Below are 18,856 nucleotides of genomic sequence, written 5' to 3'. Positions count from 1 at the left end.
ACAGTACTTGGTGGATAAAAGCTTCAGACTGAGAAAATTGCAACCACCTTTAAATCACTGCATATATTCCAGCTGTATTTTGAGTACTGAATGTGTTTCATCTGCAACTCCATACGTACGTTTCCTTGGTATGAGCAGCATGTTCCACAGGTATGAAAAGGGTTCCATTGTTCCATTGTGCAGCAAAATGGCTTTCAAATAAATAATAATGAGTCAATAGACTCGCCATTCTGTTGGCTCATGTTCACACCTGAGAGAAATTTAAAAAAATTCTAATTTTATTTGTTACATACACATTCATACAGAATATGACATATAGTGGAATGACAAATATGTATGACAAAAGTACAGATTAAAGTGACTCAGTGTGATGTAATTGTCATTAAAGTGTCCATGTGCTTGTTAAAAAAAAAAAGTAGTGCAAGTAATGTAAATAATAGTGAATAGGTGTAAATAATTGGGAATAATAGTGTGCAGTGAAGGAAGTGATCAGACCCCAACACAACAGTGTCATTTGCAAATTTAATGATGGTGTTGGAGTTGGAAGTGGCCACACAGTCATGTGTGTACAGAGAGTAAAGCAGGGGGCTCAGAACACAACCCTGGGGAGCTACAGTGCTAAGAGTGAGGGTGGATGAGATGTGTTTGCCCACCAGTACGGCTTGTGGTCTGTCCGTCAGTAAGTGGGACATCCATTGACACAATGGCAGGCAAAGTCCCAGGACCTCCAACTTAGAGGTGAGTGTGGAGGGAATTATGGTGTTGAACGCTGAACTTTAATCCACAAACAGCATCTTTGCATAATTCACTTTTCTGTAGTCCATGTGGCTCATTGTAGTGTGGAGAAGATGAGCAATGGCGTCCTTGTTATAGTGTAGTGATTGTAGATGATTATGTATAATATCATGTTGGCTGATGACTCACCTGTTATCCAAAAAATCAAGTGGACTGACTGTGATTGCCCCATATTTTAACTATTATTTTCTAGAATTTGTTGTTCATTTTGAAGACATAATTAGAAAAATGTTTTGGGCACATCTCTGGTCTGCATCATATTCACGATATTAAGTATATTCTTTTTTTTATGTGAAGAAAGTTGTATTAATCAAAGGATTGTATTTAGAGAGAGCTGTGAACGCACTGTCAGACATCCGAATACAGTGACCTCTAGTGGTGAAAAAGGGTAATGGTTCAAGATGATCAGAACAATACAACTAATTTTTACATTTTAAAATTTAATTTTAAATCTGTACCTGATGCACCTGATGTTTATTCCTGTGATGAAAATGTTTATATGAAAATTATGCATTAAACAGGATTATGATAAGATGGCATTTAGTGTAAGTTGACATTATAAATTATTATATACTCAAACCAGAGTTCAGTTCTGACTACAGTTTGAAATGGATGTAGGAGAGCAGAACTGAGCAGCAATTAGTGGAGATCAGTGAAATGAGTGTGAGATTTACATGGAAATGACTGAGTGATTCTGTTTCTCCCAGAATAGAGCAGAACTTTCACCAGATGTTCAACTTCCTTCAGCCAAACTCAGTGAAGCACAACACACAGCACTGAATCTCCAGCTAAACACACTCTCTCATCACACTGATAATGACTATTAACTCGAATAAAAGAACACACAATGTCCAAAATGAAGCTTTATTTCAGCAGAGCAAAACTACAGGAAGAGCAACAGGACAGTGAAGAGAGGAAAGACAGAAATGTCAGCATTGTGTAGAATTGAAACTCGATTGTAGATGGATGTGTGAGCAGCTCAGTGTTCAATTCTATCTTGGAGCTGTTGGTCTTAACACTGGCTCTTTCTGAACGTGAGCGGATGATGGACACCACCATGGGAGACGGTACAGACAAACTCCTCCCCCTTTTCCCAGAGTTCTTTGCTGAGGGTCAGGGTGCTGCTGCGTGTGTAACCGTCCTTCTTGTGTTCTTCTGGGCTGGTCAGAACCCCGTCCTTCACCTCTGAGCCGTCCACCTTCCAGCTCACCAGCGCCCCCTGTGGAGAGTAGGCAGACAGCAGGCAGAGCAGCGAGGCCGATCTGTCAGACGGCTGCAGAGAGGAGGGAGGGAGCAGAGACACGGAGGGCTTCACCGTGGGACCGGCTGGAGACCACAAACACACAATAAACACACATTTACACACAGTTACACAACATTTACTCATTACTGCTTATTCACATTGCTGCAGTTCAGTAGAACTTCTCAGCAGGAGAACATTTACTAGTTCCTCGTTATATTGTGGAGAGACTCGGACTTTGATCAGATTTCTTCTGGGAGTGTTTTCCAGTCCTCCTAAGTTGTTGTGTTACTTTGACATGTAGTCCTACAGAAAAATCACTACACTGATGATGTAAATACACTGATATTCCACAGAACAGGGCTGGAAAATGCAACATCACACCTTCCCTTTGAGTTTCCTGATACCAAGATTTCCTCTATTACAATCCCACATCTGGCAAAAAGGCTGAGATCAGTTCAGTGATGGAAATCAGCACATCACACCACATCCACCTTTCTACACACTGTTTCTCTTTGTTTGGAGATTCAAACTCAGTACATCAGTACAATGATAGAAGACTAACAGGCACAGGATGAAGTTTTATACCATGTCCTTCACAGCACACAATATGACCTTCAGAAGCTGTGAATGTAAAAGTGCCGTGTTTCCTGAGGAACAAACTGCACACTTCTTCAGCTAACAGCTAAATCCTGATTTCTTCTTTCTTTTAGCTTCGTTTCATTTTACTCAAACTGTGTCTCAGTATCAAACAATTATTTATTTCTAAATGATAAATTCATCAAAATATATAATCAAACAAATCAACTTAAAATAAAATAATTTTACAGGTAACAAAGTTTATAGAAGAGAAACTTACTGATGATCAGTTTGGTTCCTCCACCGAAAGTGAGCCACAGTGATACATTCTAATGAAACTGTCGTACAAAAACCTCTGTTACACTACAGTGACCACACACACACACACACACACACACACACACACACACAGTTGTGGTATTTACATATGTGTGTGTGTGACTGCTGCACACACTTTAAGAGCTGTAGTGCTGATCAGAGTGTGTTCAGTCCTTTCAGAGCCACTGACACGCAGCACAATGATGATGGTACTGATTCTACTGCTGGGGACACTGGGACTCCTCGCTCACCGTGAGACTCTCTTTACTTTTATTATTCCTACAAATCATCACATCACTCTCACACTCATTACTACATTTGTTTCCATTATTCAACTCTGCATCCTTTTCTTTAGAGTCCTTTGGGGAAATCGTCCTGACTCAGTCTCCAGGATCTCAGACTGTTTCTCCAGGAGACTCTGTTACTCTCAGCTGTACAACCAGTCAGAGTGTTGGCAGTGACCTTCACTGGTACCTGCAGAAACCTGGAGAAGCTCCTAAACTCCTGATCTATTATGCAACTTCTCGTCAGTCTGGGATTCCAGATCGTTTCAGTGGCAGTGGATCTGGTACACAGTTTAGTCTAAAAATCTCTGGAGTTCAGTCTGAAGATGCAGGAGATTATTACTGTCAGCAGAGTTACAGCACTCCGTACACACAGTGTTATAGCACCGTACAAAAACCTCCCTCAGCTGTAGAGGAAGTGCTCTGAGTCAGAAACACACACTGATCTGAGAACAGCTGCAGAGCTGCTAAAGCTGCACTCCACTGAACATCATCAAACATCTTCAGCTTTAATAAATAATCATTCCAGTCTAATAATCAATAAAACACTCCACCCAGCAGATACACTCTCCATCACTGGAGATCAACATGAGAAGATGTGGAACATTAGACATTAGGAATTTGATATATTTGTGTTTATCTGTGTTTCCTTTATTCTGAATATCTACTGAACTAAAAGAGCAGACAGTCAGATCCTGTCAGAGCATCTGGTAATCAAAGACAAATAGATTTATAAAGAAAATAATACATTTTAAGCTTAATGAGAGTAAAGTAAGAATATTTTATTCATTAGTACCAGAAAAGGAAAAGTTTTATGTTTTATGTTTTATGTCAGAAGTGTTTAAATCATTACTGAAAGCATTTAAACAAATACTGTTATTGTCACACACACACACACACACACACACACACACACACACACACACACACACACACACACACACACACACACATATAGAAGAATTAGTCCCCTATCTGCATCTCTTCAGTGATCCAGATGGATGTGAGCATTTCAGAAATCAGATGTAAACGTTTTTTCTCTGCTCACATGTTTGTCATATAACATGATGGTGGAAACATCAAACATGAATAAAACAAGAATATGACCTGAGTGTGAGTGATCACAAGTGTGATCTACACCCACACCAACCAGGAAAGATGAACATCAGACAGTGAGTGAGGTGCATGCTGAGTTTCTATAGTCTATGAAAGTGATTCAGGTGCATAATCACGTGACAAGGTTCAGTGAGGTGCAGTGGCTGATGGGAAACGTAGCTCCACCCCATAATTCTGAGACTTCAAATATTACAGAAGGTAAAGGTGTCCATCTTCACCGGTGTCCCTACGCCATAAACTGCCCTGCTCTTCTCATGGACACTTTCAGGGTTTCCACACAATGGCACACTTTTCTAATGCAGTGTGAGCTGCTCTTGTGAAATAAAGTGCACTTCATACTTTTATAAAAGTGCACTTATTGCACAAATAATATACTTCATAAGAACACAAGTATAAATTACCTGTAACATTTTACTGCTTAAATGCATTTAATTTGTAATTAATTTTAAATGCATCACAGATTAATTTTATATTTTATAATAATTGTAATTTTAATTGAATGCTGTCAGGGAGCGAATGAAACGGAGGCGGAAGCCGAAGTACAGCTCGCTCGGGTTTAATACAGAGAGAGAGAGAGAGAGAGAGAGAGAGATACACACACACTGCAGTCCTTTGGAAGGCGAGAGAGTGCGAGGTGCGCTTGGGGAGAAGCGTAGCTGGTCCGAGATGCGCTGGGAGGAAACACGCAGCCGGTACAGGATAGTGGAGTCTGGAAGAAACGGCCCACATAAAGTCCTGCATGAAACCATGAACACATACAATAACGAACAAGAGAGTGAGTGTGTGTCAGGCACAAGAACTCGCAGGAAACCGGAGGTTGAATGTACAAGAAACGTGTTTACTTAAGTCACTCAAGAAATGAAAGAGCAAAGCAGAACAACACGCAGGCATGAACTAAAACACAAAAGAAATACAGAAAACAAAAGAAACGTCCAACACACATGAAGCGTGATGTAAACACAAAGGGTGAGAGAGTCCACAATGTTCGTAGGCCTAAGCTGTAGAACGGACGGTGAGACTGTGAACGACTGGGGTTTATATATGGTGGTGACTGATGTGACCCAGGTGATGATGATTAGTAATCAGGTGAGCTGCTAGGGTGGATATGAGGTTTAGGAGAAGGCGTGGCTGGTGGATCCCTGACAGTACCCCCTCCCCCAGAGGCGGCTCCTGAAGCCCTGACCCTGCGCCGCGGCCGACCCCGACCCCGGGGGGCAGGACGCAACGGATGAGCGGCGTGGTACTCCTCCAGAAGCGCAGGGTCCAGTACGTCCCGCCGCGCCACCCACGACCGTTCCTCGGGGCCGTAACCCTCCCAGTCCACGAGATACTCCAGGCTGCTGCCCCGACGCCGTGAGTTCAGTATCTCTCTCACCGAGTAGACCGAGGGCTGCTCCAACACCTCCGGTGGCGGGGGTGCAATTTCCCTGGGTCGCAGTGTGTCCACGGGGGTGTAAGGTTTGAGGAGCGACACATGAAAGGTGGGGTGAATCCGGTACCGCGGTGGGAGTACTAGCCGGTAAGCTGCCTCGTTGACCTGCCTCTCGATCTGAAATGGCCCGATGTACCGGGGGCTCAGCTTCCTGCAAGGAAGCCGCAGTCGCAGATCCCGAGTGGACAGCCAGACCCAGTCTCCGGGCCTGTACTGGGGGGCCTCCCTTCTGCGTGCGTCAGCATGACGCTGGGTTTCTCTGGTTGTCCGGCGCAGTTGGGTGTGTGCAGCCTCCCACGTCCTAACACTCTCCCGGAACCAGTGGTCCACTGCAGGTACATTGGCGGGCTCGTCGGTCCAAGGAAACAGCGGGGGCTGAAACCCTAACACACACTGAAAAGGCGTGAGTCCTGTTGTATCCTGGCGCAATGAATTCTGGGCGTACTCCGCCCAGGGCAAGAACCGACTCCACTCCTCCTGATCCTGGTGGCAGTATGACCGTAGGTACCTTCCCAGGTCTTGGATCCTCCGTTCGGTTTGGCCATTCGACTGGGGGTGATACCCAGATGACAGGTTGACCGCGATCCCCAGTAGCCGAAAGAATGCTCTCCAGACATGTGAGGTGAATTGGGGACCTCGGTCAGACACCACTTCCTCCGGAAGGCCAAAGTTGCGGAAGACGTGATGGAAGAGGGCTTCTGCCGTATCCAGGGCTGTGGGGAGGCCTTGTAGGGGAACAAAGCGGCAGGCTTTAGAGAACCGATCGACGACCACTAGGATGCATGTATAACCCCCCGAGCGAGGAAGGTCAGTGACGAAGTCCACGCCGATGTGCGACCATGGTCGTTGTGGAATAGGCAGGGGGATGAGTTTACCCACTGGCAGATGCCGGGGGGTCTTTGACATGGCGCAGGTGTTGCAGCCCCGGACAAACTCCGCCACCGTATTGCTCATCCTGGGCCACCAGTAACGTCCCTGAACCAGACGTAGGGTTTGTTTCCGACCCGGGTGCCCCGAGCCTGGGTTTTCGTGAACAGACCTGAGCAGGGTCTGTCGGCATTCTTGTGGCACATAGGTTCGGTTTCCGGGGCAACCAGGGGGCGCGGGTTCCCTCCGTGTGGCCGCGCGAATATCCCCGTCCATGTCCCACACAATGGGACTCAAAATGAGCGTGGGAGGCAAGATCGGTCCTGACTCGACGGGTTCTTCAGGCCCATAGACCCTGGAGAGCGAATCAGCCTTGCCGTTCTTTGACCCTGGCCGATATGTGATGCTAAAGTTGAACCTGGTGAAGAAGAGAGCCCAACGCGCCTGACGGGGGTTTAGACGCTTGGCCTCGCGGAGGTACTGGAGATTCTTGTGGTCGGTGATGACTATGAAAGGATGAGCGGCCCCCTCCAGCCAGTGTCTCCACTCTTCCAGGGCCAGCTTGATGGCCAGGAGTTCCCGTTTACCTATGTCGTAGTTCTGTTCAGCGGAGGATAACTTCTTTGAGTAGTAAGCACAGGGATGGAGCCGCGGGGGGTTCCCTGAATGCTGGGAGAGGGCGGCCCCTACTCCCGTGGAGGATGCATCCACCTCGACGACGAACGGGAGCTGAGGGTCAGGGTGACGAAGAACTGGGGCGGTACAGAACCTCTTGCGTAGTTCCCCGAAAGCCTTCTGTGCCTCCGGGGTCCAGGAAAGGACCTTGGCCTTACCACGCAATAGTGATGTGAGCGGGGCGGTAACCAGGCTGAAACCTCCTATGAACCGGCGGTAGAAGTTAGCGAACCCTAGAAACCTTTGGAGCTCCTTGATCGTGGTGGGGGCCGGCCAATCTCGTACGGCCATCACTTTTCTCTCATCCATCCTGATGCCTGCTGCGTCGATGACGTAACCTAGGAACTGCGTCTCCGAATGGTGAAACTCACACTTGGAGAGGTTGAGGTACAGTCGGTGTTCTCGCAGCCGTTCTAGGACTTGGGTGACGTGTTGATGGTGTTCTTGTAGCGTACGTGAGTAGATCAGGATGTCGTCGATGTAAACGATCACGAACCGATGGAGAAAAGGACGGAAAACCTCGTTCATGAAGGTCTGAAAGACGGCTGGAGCAATGGAGAGCCCGTACGGCATGACCCTGTACTCGTAATGGCCTGAGGGAGTGATGAAGGCCGTCTTCCATTCGTCCCCCTCTCGGATGCGCACCAGGTTGTAGGCACTTCGGAGGTCTAGTTTGGTGAAAACGCGAGCCTCCCGTAGTTCCTCCAAGGCTGCCGGGACCAGGGGGAGCGGATACGGAAGCGGGGAGATCTGTGCGTTCAAGCCCCTGTAGTCGATGCACGGCCGCAAACCTCCATCCTTCTTGGCCACAAAAAAGAAACTGGAAGCCGCCGGAGAGGTTGACTGTGTAATGAAACCCTGACGGAGGGCCTGCTGGATATAACCCTCCATCGCTTGGTGTTCCGGGGCTGCCAAGGGGTATATCCGTCCCTTCGGTAGCTTAGCTTCGGGCTTCAGTTCAATGGCACAGTCCCATGGCCGGTGTGGGGGTAACCTGGTAGCAGCCTCCTCGCTGAAGACGTCCGAGAAAGCATGGTAGACCTGGGGGACTTCCACCTGAGAGGGTTGTCTTGCTCCTTCAACTCGAGTTGCTGCCAAGGTCAAGGTGGTCCGGGGTGGAGTCGGGAGTGGATGTAAGCATGTCTGCCGGCAGGTGGGGCTCCACTCCAAGATGTCACACGGGTCCCAGGAACAAGTAGGGGAGTGTTTGGCTAACCAGGGACGACCTAGGATCACGTCCACTGTCAAATCCTCCAGTACGAGAAGCTGGATTTCCTCGTGATGTAACACTCCGACCTGGAGGGTGATAGGGGGCGTGCAGTGCTTCACCTTACCCCGTCCTAAAGGACGTCCCTGGATAGTCTGCACGGTTAGTTCCTGAGATCCCCGCTGCCGGCGTAGCTGGAGGCGTTCTAGACACGCCTGTGAGATGAAGTTTCCCGCTGATCCTGAGTCGACCAGAGAAACGACAGATAAAAAGTGAGCGGGGGTTTTTAAGGTGACCTGGAGTGTGGACAAATGAGTAATGTCAGAAGTAAGAGTGACACCACTCACCGTCCGACGGGGAGGTCTAACTGGGCATTGGGCCACGCGATGTCCTCCTTCTCCACAGTAGAGGCAGGCCTGAGTCGCCCGTCGGGGCTCCCTTTCCTGCTGAGATAGTCGCTGTGAGCCGAGTTGCATGGGTTCCGGCAATGGAGCTGCTGATGCCGCCATGGCGGGCGCTGGGTCGTGCAGGGGAAAACGGCCAGCAGTCAGGTGTTGAGAAACGCGGATAGATCTCTGAAGAAACGCCTCTAGTCCTAGGGTGTCATCAAAGGTGGCCATTGCCAGCCGGAGCTCTTGGTTTAACCCCCTGCGATACACAGCCAGCAGCGCCTTCTCGTTCCAGCCAGCAGATGCCGCCAGAGTACGGAAGCGGAGGCTGTAACCCGAAACGCTGTCAGTTCCCTGCTGGATGTTCAGCAGCTGATCTGCCGTTGAGGTATCCCCGGGGGCGGTGCTAAAGACCTCGGCGAAATGCCCAGTGAAAGCGGCAAATGACGTCAGCGCCGGGCTCGCTGCGCTCCAGAGCGCTCTCGCCCACGCGAGCGCTCTTCCGGAGAGAAGGGATATCAAAAACGCGACCTTAGCTCGTTCGCTGGGAAAGTTCTGGGGTTGCATCTCGATATACAGGGATACCTGAAGCAGGAAGCCCTGGCACTCAGCCGTGTTTCCGGAAAAAGAAGCCGGGAGCGCAACCGGGCTGCCGAAAGCTGAACGGGGAGGAATCGCGACCGCGGGTCGGTCAACCAAATCCGCAGCCGCGAGTGTGGTGGCCTCTACGGCCTGGTCCGCTGGAGTCTCACTCCAAGACATCTGCAACGCTGCAAACTGGTTCACCCCGCTGACCTTTGTCAGATTTTACCATACCAAGGTAACGCGGTTTAGCTCCTTTCCCTGTTGCCCTTCGGTTTTGTTAAAGGTCCGTTCTTCTGTCAGGCACAAGAACTCGCAGGAAACCGGAGGTTGAATGTACAAGAAACGTGTTTACTTAAGTCACTCAAGAAATGAAAGAGCAAAGCAGAACAACACGCAGGCATGAACTAAAACACAAAAGAAATACAGAAAACAAAAGAAACGTCCAACACACATGAAGCGTGATGTAAACACAAAGGGTGAGAGAGTCCACAATGTTCGTAGGCCTAAGCTGTAGAACGGACGGTGAGACTGTGAACGACTGGGGTTTATATATGGTGGTGACTGATGTGACCCAGGTGATGATGATTAGTAATCAGGTGAGCTGCTAGGGTGGATATGAGGGTTAGGAGAAGGCGTGGCTGGTGGATCCCTGACAGTGTGAGTGAGGAGCTTATGTAGAAACAGGGTGGAGTGATGATGAGCCACAGGTGTGCGTGATTAAGCCTGGAGCTCTAGGGAGAGCGGAGGCATGAGAGCCACCAAAGTGGGCGTGGCAGGTGCATCCCTGACAAATGCATTGCAAACAAATAAAAACCACAGTGCTTTGCACCGACAATAAAAAAAGTTTGGTAGTTAAAAGTACGATTACAACAATTTTATTTTAAAAGGTAAAATAAATAAATAAAGTAAAAAATAAACAAACCGATAAACTAAAACTTAGAGTTAAATATTGTTAAATTACAACTTGTTTACATCCATAAAAAATAAAAATACATAAAAAAAGTTAACTCACAGTACGAATTGTCCATTTTAACATATTAACATTACAAACAACAAATAAAGAACTGCATGAACTTTTAACAAACTTCCCCTTTGGTAGTTCTCTTGAGTCTATTACATAAATATCAATTCATTCTCATCACCTTTAACCACACCACTTTCCTGAATTATTTTAGCATAGCTTTCAGTCTTCGGGCTTTCAATGTAGAACTAGGCAGAGCTAGACAGACCTTCTTCTCAAACATTATAAACAACAACATAAACAACACCCGCACTCTCTTTGCTACTGTAGAGAGACTAACAAACGCCCCAAATCAATTTTCTAGTAAAATGCTTTCTGACAACAAATGCAATGAGTTTGCAACCTTTTTCTCTGAGAAGATCAGGAATATCAGAATGGCGATCAATACGGCCTCACATTGTACTCATGGCTTAGGACCGAAATACATGACAGATATGCTTACTGAATATAAACCTAACAGATTACTCAGGTCATCAGGATCAGGTCAGTCAGAAAAACCAAGGGTTCATTCAAAACGAGGTGCGTCAGCATTTAGCTATTATGCCACCTGTAGCTGGAATCAGCTTCCAGAAGAGATCAGATGTGCTTCAACAGTAGACACTTTTAAATCTAGATTAAAAACACATCTGTTTAACTCTGCATTTACTGAATGAGCTCTGTGCTGCTTCACACTGACTGCACTTTTAAATTCAAATCACTTTTACTTTTTTATTAAACTCACATTTATTTTATTTTAAATTCTCATGTATCTTTGTTTTTATTTTTATTTTATTTCTCGTATTTTTACGTGTATGTGTGTGTATATGTATGTATATAATGTATATATATTTAAGAAGATCCACTGGTTTATCTAGTATGAATAAAATAGCATACATTTGTAAAGTAAAGAGACGTGGAAACAATATATACAATATTCCTTTCCAATTTTCTATCATTCATAACTCTTAAATTGTCCAAATAAACCTGTAATGTTCTGTGTTCAGTAGAGCAGCAATAGATGGGCCTCCATACACACAATATTTATGCAGAGTGTTGATATAGCATTACAAAATGCTGGATGAAAACACAAAAACATGAAAAAGTGCATCCTTGTGGACATAAAATGTAATGAAGCTGAAGTTAAGGACTATGAATATTAAGGACTATAGAAAATAAGAAACATACCAGTGAGTCCATTAAATAGAGTCTAGTGGTGTTTGTTAGTTTTCCTGCCAGTAAAACTTGATGTGGCCAAAGTTTCACATTCAGAAATAACAACCGATCAAACAGCGCTTTTAGAAGGTTCGTGAAGCCCGACGGGGCCTTCTGAGGAACTATGAGCCGTGACCGTGCCACCAGAGGATGTTCCGTTCCTGTCGTGGCCAGTCAGTGGTACAACATCCCTTTTGCAGCCGGGCGGCAGTATGATTTCCGTTTTATGGGCGGGCGTCGTTACGACATCCGTTCCACGGCCGGGTGGTCGTGTCTCAGATCGAGTCTGAGAACTGGTTTGTCATGATAGATCTGAAGGACGCCTACCTCCACATAGCCGTCCTTCCCGCACACAAAAGGTTTTTAAAGTTTGCTTTTGGGGGAGAAGCTTACTAATACTGGGTACCCCTGTTTTGGCCTGGAACTCTCGCCCCGCACATTCACGAAGTGCATGAATGCAGCACCAGCCCTGCTACGGCTCCGGCATCGAGATGTTCTTCTCACCTGCATGAAGGAACTGGGGCTAAGACTGAACACCGGGAACAGTGTGTTTTCTTCATAGCAGAGAACCACCTTCCTGTGCGTGGTGTGGGACTCAACCAGGTTGCGGGCACAGTTGTCTCCCGCCAGGATCGAAGTTATCCTTACTGCAGTCAGGAGAGTAAGAGAAGGCCAGTCACTCACTGTGAAGCAGTTCCAGAGGCTGCTGGGTCACATGGCGGAGGTGTCCAATGTGATTCCACTTGGCCTCCTCCATATGAGACCCCTCCAGTGGTGGCTCCAGGGCAGCGGGTTCTTCCAGGGAAGGGAATCCACACCGTTCCATCAAGGTCTCGTGGCGAGCCCTTTGGGCCTTTGATGTGTGGAGAGAACCGACGTTCCTGTTCCGAGGCCCCATTTTGGGGACTCCCTGTCGTCACGTAATGCTAAGGATGGACGCTTCCCTCACGGGGTGGGGAGCAGTCATGAGTGTTCGCTCCTCCCAAGGTCTGTGGAGTGGGCCACGTCTCTCATGGCACCTATACTGCCTGAAGATGATGGCGATGTTTTTGGGGTTGAAACACTTCCTCAACCCCAAAATTGTGGACCTGAGGGGCCACAATGTATTGGTCTGTACAGACAATACATCAGTGGTCTCATATATCAACCACCAGGGGGGTCTCCGGACTCGTGATGTGATGGAATTCCTTATACAAGCTGGCACGAAAGATCCTCCTGTGGTCCCAGGGGAGACTCCTCTCACCGAGAGCTATTCATATCCCGGGACGGTTGAATTGGAGAGCAGACGCCCTTTCAAGACAAGGGCTGAGGCCTGGGGAATGGAGGCTCCACTCTGAGGTGGGGGAGTATATATGGGGTAGGTTTTACAGAGCCCAGCTGGATCTGTTTGCAGCTCAGGAGACTTTGCACTGTCCTCTCTGTCTCTTTCTTTCTCAGCCAGCCCTGTTAGGGCTGGATGCCATGGTGCAGACGTGGCTGAGTGCAGATGTCTGTACGACCTTCCCCCCCAAGTTCTGAAGTTGTGGAGGCTATTGCTGTGGCCCCTGAGGGGCACGGTTTGTAGCAGCTGGTCTCTCTGCTGAGGTAGTGGAGACCATCCTATATTCCAGAGCTCCCTCCACGAGCAGGTCGTTTGCCACAAGGTGGCGGCTGTTTATAATGTGGTGTGAGCGCCACGGGTTAGACCCAGTTAGCTGCCTGATTGGTTCAGTTCTGGAGTTTTACAGGAACAGTTTGCCACAGGGCTGACCCCTTTAACCCTGAAGGTTTACGTGTCCGCTATTGTGCCTTATGTTACCCAGTCGCTGGGTAAAAACCCTCTGATGACACGTTTCCTTCACGGCGCCCGGAGGTTGAGGCTGGGGACGCGACTCAGAGTGCCTGTCTGGGACTTGGCCGTTGTGTTGGCGGCTCTGTCCAAGCCCCCCTTTGAGCCCCTGGCTAAGGTGGCCCTTAGGTATCTGTCGGGGTAAGACCGCTTTCCTCATGGCGATTTCCTCCCAGAAAAGGATCAGAGGTCTACAGGCTCTGTCCGTGGCCCTGTCTCAGCTGGAATTTGCCCCTGGCATGACCAGCGCGTTTCTTTACACGAAACCTGGGTACATACCGAAGGTGCCTATAGCTCCTGCACGACCTGTCATGTTGCAGGCATTCTGCTCTCCTCCGTTCCTAGCCCCCGACCAAGAGAAGCAGATCCAGCTGTGTCCAGTGCGAGCTTATCTATACAGGACAAGTCTGTGAAGTCGAAGCAGCTGTTTGTCTGCTATGGCCCTAATAGGAAGGGATTCCCTGCCAACAAGCAGTCTTTCAGCAGGTGGGTAGTGGATGCCATTTTATCATCTTATGAGTCCTCTGGTCTCCCCACTCGGGGTCAAAGCTCACTCCACCCGGAGTGTGGTGGCCTCTACGGCCTGGTCCGCTGGAGTCTCACTCCAAGACATCTGCAACGCTGCAAACTGGTTCACCCCGCTGACCTTTGTCAGATTTTACGATCTTGACCTCAGCGCCGATCCAGGCTTCTCTGTCCTACATGCGGATGTTGAGGTGCTCACACACTAGGCAGGGTCTGGTCAGTGTGGCATGATTGGACACCTCGTTCCCAAAGCGTTGCAACGCAGCTTAAAGTTCCCAAATGGGGAACGTCTCTAGGTTACATATGTAACCCTAGATCCCATAGGGAACAAGACGCTGCTTCCCCGTGCCGCACTCCCTGCATCTCTGTGGCGCTTACCTTCTCTCTGTGTAGAAGCCAGTGTTGCTACCACCACACAGCCATTTTGTAGCTCCTGGTCGTCACGATGTCGCCCGCCTATGACGTCATGACTTGCCTATTGGCCAGATTTCACACGTGGTTCAAAGCGCAGACAACGCGGGGGCGTTCCCAAAGCGTTGCGATGCAGCATCTCATTCCCTCGGGGAGCTAGGGTTACATATGTAACCTAGAGATGATCTTCTCTTACCAGAGGCCAGAGTTTGCTGCTGTTGATGTCATGTGTTGCGACATAATCTAATAGGAGTTGCCTTGAAACATCTTTTAAAAATTTTTAATGAACATTGTCCAGGATTGGTACCAGAAACTGTAAACCTATTTAACAAATGTTATGGTGAGTTTGGACATTATGAACATAATTTTTACTGTCTGTCATGTGAAAAAGCCTGATGCATTATGCTGTCTGTGATGCAGAAGCTAATCTGAAAATTGCTCTTTTTTCCTACTATTGAGCTTGATATCACAGCTCAAAAACATTCTTTAAAATCAAAGTTTAACTTTGTCAAGGCACAGCTGAGAAAGATGTTCTGAGTGACATACAGTGTGGAGCTGAATATAGCAAATTAAGAGAAAATTGCCAATTGGGTGAATGTAATATAAGTTTACTGTGGAATTGTAAAGATATTCCAATTTTCAAAAGCTCAAATTCCCAGGTGTGGCCCATTCAATGTCAGGTCATAGAACTACAACCAAAGCACGGAAAAATCAATATCTGTGTGCCAACCAAGAATGGCAAATCCAATGCCCTGTTTTGATGGGATGCCCCAGACGATGAATGAGAATTACCTCCCAATCACATTCCACCCAGCCACAGTCACTGTTTAGGCCCACTGCCTGGACATCTAGAGGAATGTACATAAAGTCATGTCTGGTGGGTTGCCTTAAATAGCGACTGTTCCATACCAATTGCATTCCCAGCTGCTCCAATGGTTTCTGCCTTTCTGTACACTATCAAAATTTATTCTGGTGGGCAACCATCAAAGAAGAAGTAGTTTGTGGTAGTTTGTCCTATCTATGCAGACCACAAAAGCCCCAAGATCTCCCCAGAATGTCTGCTTCAACCGTATCTCCCCAGGCACCCATGGTCCTGCAGTGCACTCATCTTTGGCCCCTTTCAGCTGGACATCTCCATATAATAATGAAGACTACAGCAGGGGGCAGATCTTTCTCTTATAAACCGCACAGGTATGGAACAGCCTTCCAATCAGTGTTCGGGACTCAGACACAGTCTCAGTATTAAAGTCAAAGCTGAACACATTTATTTAGTGTCTTTAGTCAGTAGGTGTTTGTGAGGTAAAGGAGCAGATCTGGAGGGATCATGGATGTGAAGTGTTTGATGAACTGGGATATTTGTATGCTGTGGTCCCCTTACATTCACACGTTCACTCAGGTTTGTTGACGGTGTTGTGGTGGGTCGTCTTTTATCCCAGAGATTCCTCATGTCTGTGTTACCTTCTGGTTCTTCCTTTTAGTTCTGCTGCTATGGCGAGTCTTGCCGGAGTCACAACTGCAAAGTGTCCTTAACTTTCATACAACAATAAGGAGACTAAATAATCCATATCCATCTCCTCCTGTCACCCCTCTTCTCTCTCTCTCTCTCTCTCTCTCTCTCTCGGTCGAGTTAAACCTGCTCCTAAGGTTCCAGTGACCACTGTTCCTGCCCCTCTTTTCTCCGCAGATCTTCCCACTTCGTATTGGTTGGCCTCTGGATAGTGTCCTCTTCGTTTGGAGGCGACTCTGTGCAGCTGTAGACGGTTTCTCACCAACGCCTTGGGTGGTTTCATAAAATTCCGGAGTAAAACAGAGTTTTGTGGATGGATTTGGACTGTAAATAATATCAACAGTCTGTTACAATGACTCAGGACTACAGTTTGCTCTGATCTCTATCACTGCATCTCAGCATTGTTTATCTGTAATAAATGGACATTCAGTGGCACCCAGATGAAGATGAGGTTCCCTCTTGAGTCTGGTTCCTCTCAAAGTTTCTTCCTTTTGCATCTCAGGGAGTTTTTCCTTCACCACAGTCGCCACTGTTTTTTTCATCAGGAAAAAACTTACACTTATGAAGAATCTTATTCATTTTTCTCACCATATTATCATTAAAGCTGCTTTGAGACAATGTTCATTCTTAAAAGTGAAATACAAATAAACATGCACATAAACATTGTGCATCCAAATCACAAAAGTGCTTTGAGTCTCTAGCAATGAATAAATCTACACTGGTACGCAAGATTACAATCTCAACATGCATCCAATTGGTATACATGAGATCACAGACACCCATGATAGAGAGGTATTGTTGCTGTGATTGATAAGTGAAGAGAACAGGATAGACAGTACACCATTGTTCAGGAGAGCAAGTGATTAATAAATTCAGCCTTTTTTTATACCGATCTTGCCTCTGCCTCGTCTGTGCTCTTCCTGCCTCTGCAGCTACAGAGCTTTACAGATATCAGGATCTACATTTAGACCGCAAAAGAACTCTGGGAGAAGTAACCCGACAGACAATATGCTCAGAGTAACAATTTTCAGTTTATAATCTAGCTTTTATATTGTTTGATACTCTATTAAAATTACCTTTAAAAGAGGATTCCAGTTTACCAAACTACACATTTTAAACATTTAGTATAAACTTTATAATATGTAATAACACTCAGTTGAGGACCAGTTTCCACCCGAATCTGGTGCCCAGTGTTCTTCCTCATATTATCTCAGTCTCCATCACATTTACATTTATTTTTTTACAGCATCTTGGCCTTAACAAGTGTGGCTTACATTTACTTAATTAATGGAAGTGAGGAAGTGAGATTTTCATGGAGACGACTGAGTGATTCTGTTTCTCCCAGAATAGAGCAGAACTTTCACCAGATGTTCAACTTCCTTCAGCCAAACTCAGTGAAGCACAACACACAGCACTGAATCTCCAGCTAAACACACTCTCTCATCACACTGATAATGACTATTAACTCGAATAAAAGAACACACAATGTCCAAAATGAAGCTTTATTTCAGCAGAGCAAAACTACAGGAAGAGCAACAGGACAGTGAAGAGAGGAAAGACAGAAATGTCAGCATTGTGTAGAATTGAAACTCGATTGTAGATGGATGTGTGAGCAGCTCAGTGTTCAATTCTATCTTGGAGCTGTTGGTCTTAACACTGGCTCTTTCTGAACGTGAGCGGATGATGGACACCACCATGGGAGACGGTACAGACAAACTCCTCCCCCTTTTCCCAGAGTTCTTTGCTGAGGGTCAGGGTGCTGCTGCGTGTGTAACCGTCCTTCTTGTGTTCTTCTGGGCTGGTCAGAACCCCGTCCTTTACCTCTGAGCCGTCCACCGTCCAGCTCACCAGCGCCCCCTGTGGAGAGTAAGCAGACAGCAGGCAGAGCAGCGAGGCCGATCTGTCAGACGGCTGCAGAGAGGAGGGAGGGAGCAGAGACACGGAGGGCTTCACCGTGGGACCGGCTGGAGACCACAAACACACAATAAAAACACACATTTACACACAGTTACACAACATTTACTCATTACTGCTTATTCACATTACTGCAGTTCAGTAGAACTTCTCAGCAGGAGAACATTTACTAGTTCCTCGTTATATTGTGGAGAGACTCGGACTTTGATCAGATTTCTTCTGGGAGTGTTTTCCAGTCCTCCTAAGTTGTTGTGTTACTTTGACATGTAGTCCTACAGAAAAATCACTACACTGATGATGTAAATACACTGATATTCCACAGAACAGGGCTGGAAAATGCAACATCACACCTTCCCTTTGAGTTTCCTGATACCAAGATTTCCTCTATTACAATCCCACATCTGGCAAAAAGGCTGAGATCAGTTCAGTGATGGAAATCAGCACATCACACCACATCCACCTTTCTACACACTGTTTCTCTTTGTTTGGAGATTCAAACTCAGTACATCAGTACAATGATAGAAGACTAACAGGCACAGGATGAAGTTTTATACCATGTCCTTCACAGCACACAATATGACCTTCAGAAGCTGTGAATGTAAAAGTGCCGTGTTTCCTGAGGAACAAACTGCACACTTCTTCAGCTAACAGCTAAATCCTGATTTCTTCTTTCTTTTAGCTTCGTTTCATTTCACTCAAACTGTGTCTCAGTGTCACAATAACATGCAATATATATAAATAAAACTCTAAATTTAAACATTTATACAAATAAATAAACAAACAAAAAATTAAAAATAAAATAAAATAATTGTACAGAAGAGAAACTTACTGATGATCAGTTTGGTTCCTCCACCGAAAGTCCACCACAGTGATACATTCTAATGAAACCATCGTACAAAAACCTCTGTTACACTACAGTGACCACACACACACACACACACACACACACACACACACACACACACACATATA

General features: G+C 46.6%; 2 long non-coding RNA genes across 2 annotated transcripts; both read right to left on the bottom strand.

Annotated features, from left to right (window-relative positions):
• Positions 1–1,645: 1,645 nt before the first annotated feature.
• On the bottom strand, positions 1,646–3,033 carry LOC310728893. The gene is made up of 2 exons (XR_014534365.1): positions 2,895–3,033; positions 1,646–2,121 (listed from the first exon to the last, which is right to left on the bottom strand). It is a non-coding gene; the product is annotated as an uncharacterized lncRNA (long non-coding RNA).
• Positions 3,034–17,458: 14,425 nt separating this feature from the next.
• LOC310728895 lies at positions 17,459–18,849 on the bottom strand. The gene is made up of 2 exons (XR_014534368.1): positions 18,714–18,849; positions 17,459–17,934 (listed from the first exon to the last, which is right to left on the bottom strand). It is a non-coding gene; the product is annotated as an uncharacterized lncRNA (long non-coding RNA).
• Positions 18,850–18,856: the final 7 nt, after the last annotated feature.

The sequence above is a fragment of the Silurus aristotelis genome (genome assembly GCF_946808225.1).
Source record: "Silurus aristotelis genome assembly, chromosome: 7".
NCBI lineage: Eukaryota > Metazoa > Chordata > Actinopteri > Siluriformes > Siluridae > Silurus > Silurus aristotelis.
Note: the sequence above shows the minus strand (reverse complement) of the source record. Positions and strands in the feature narration are given on the sequence as shown.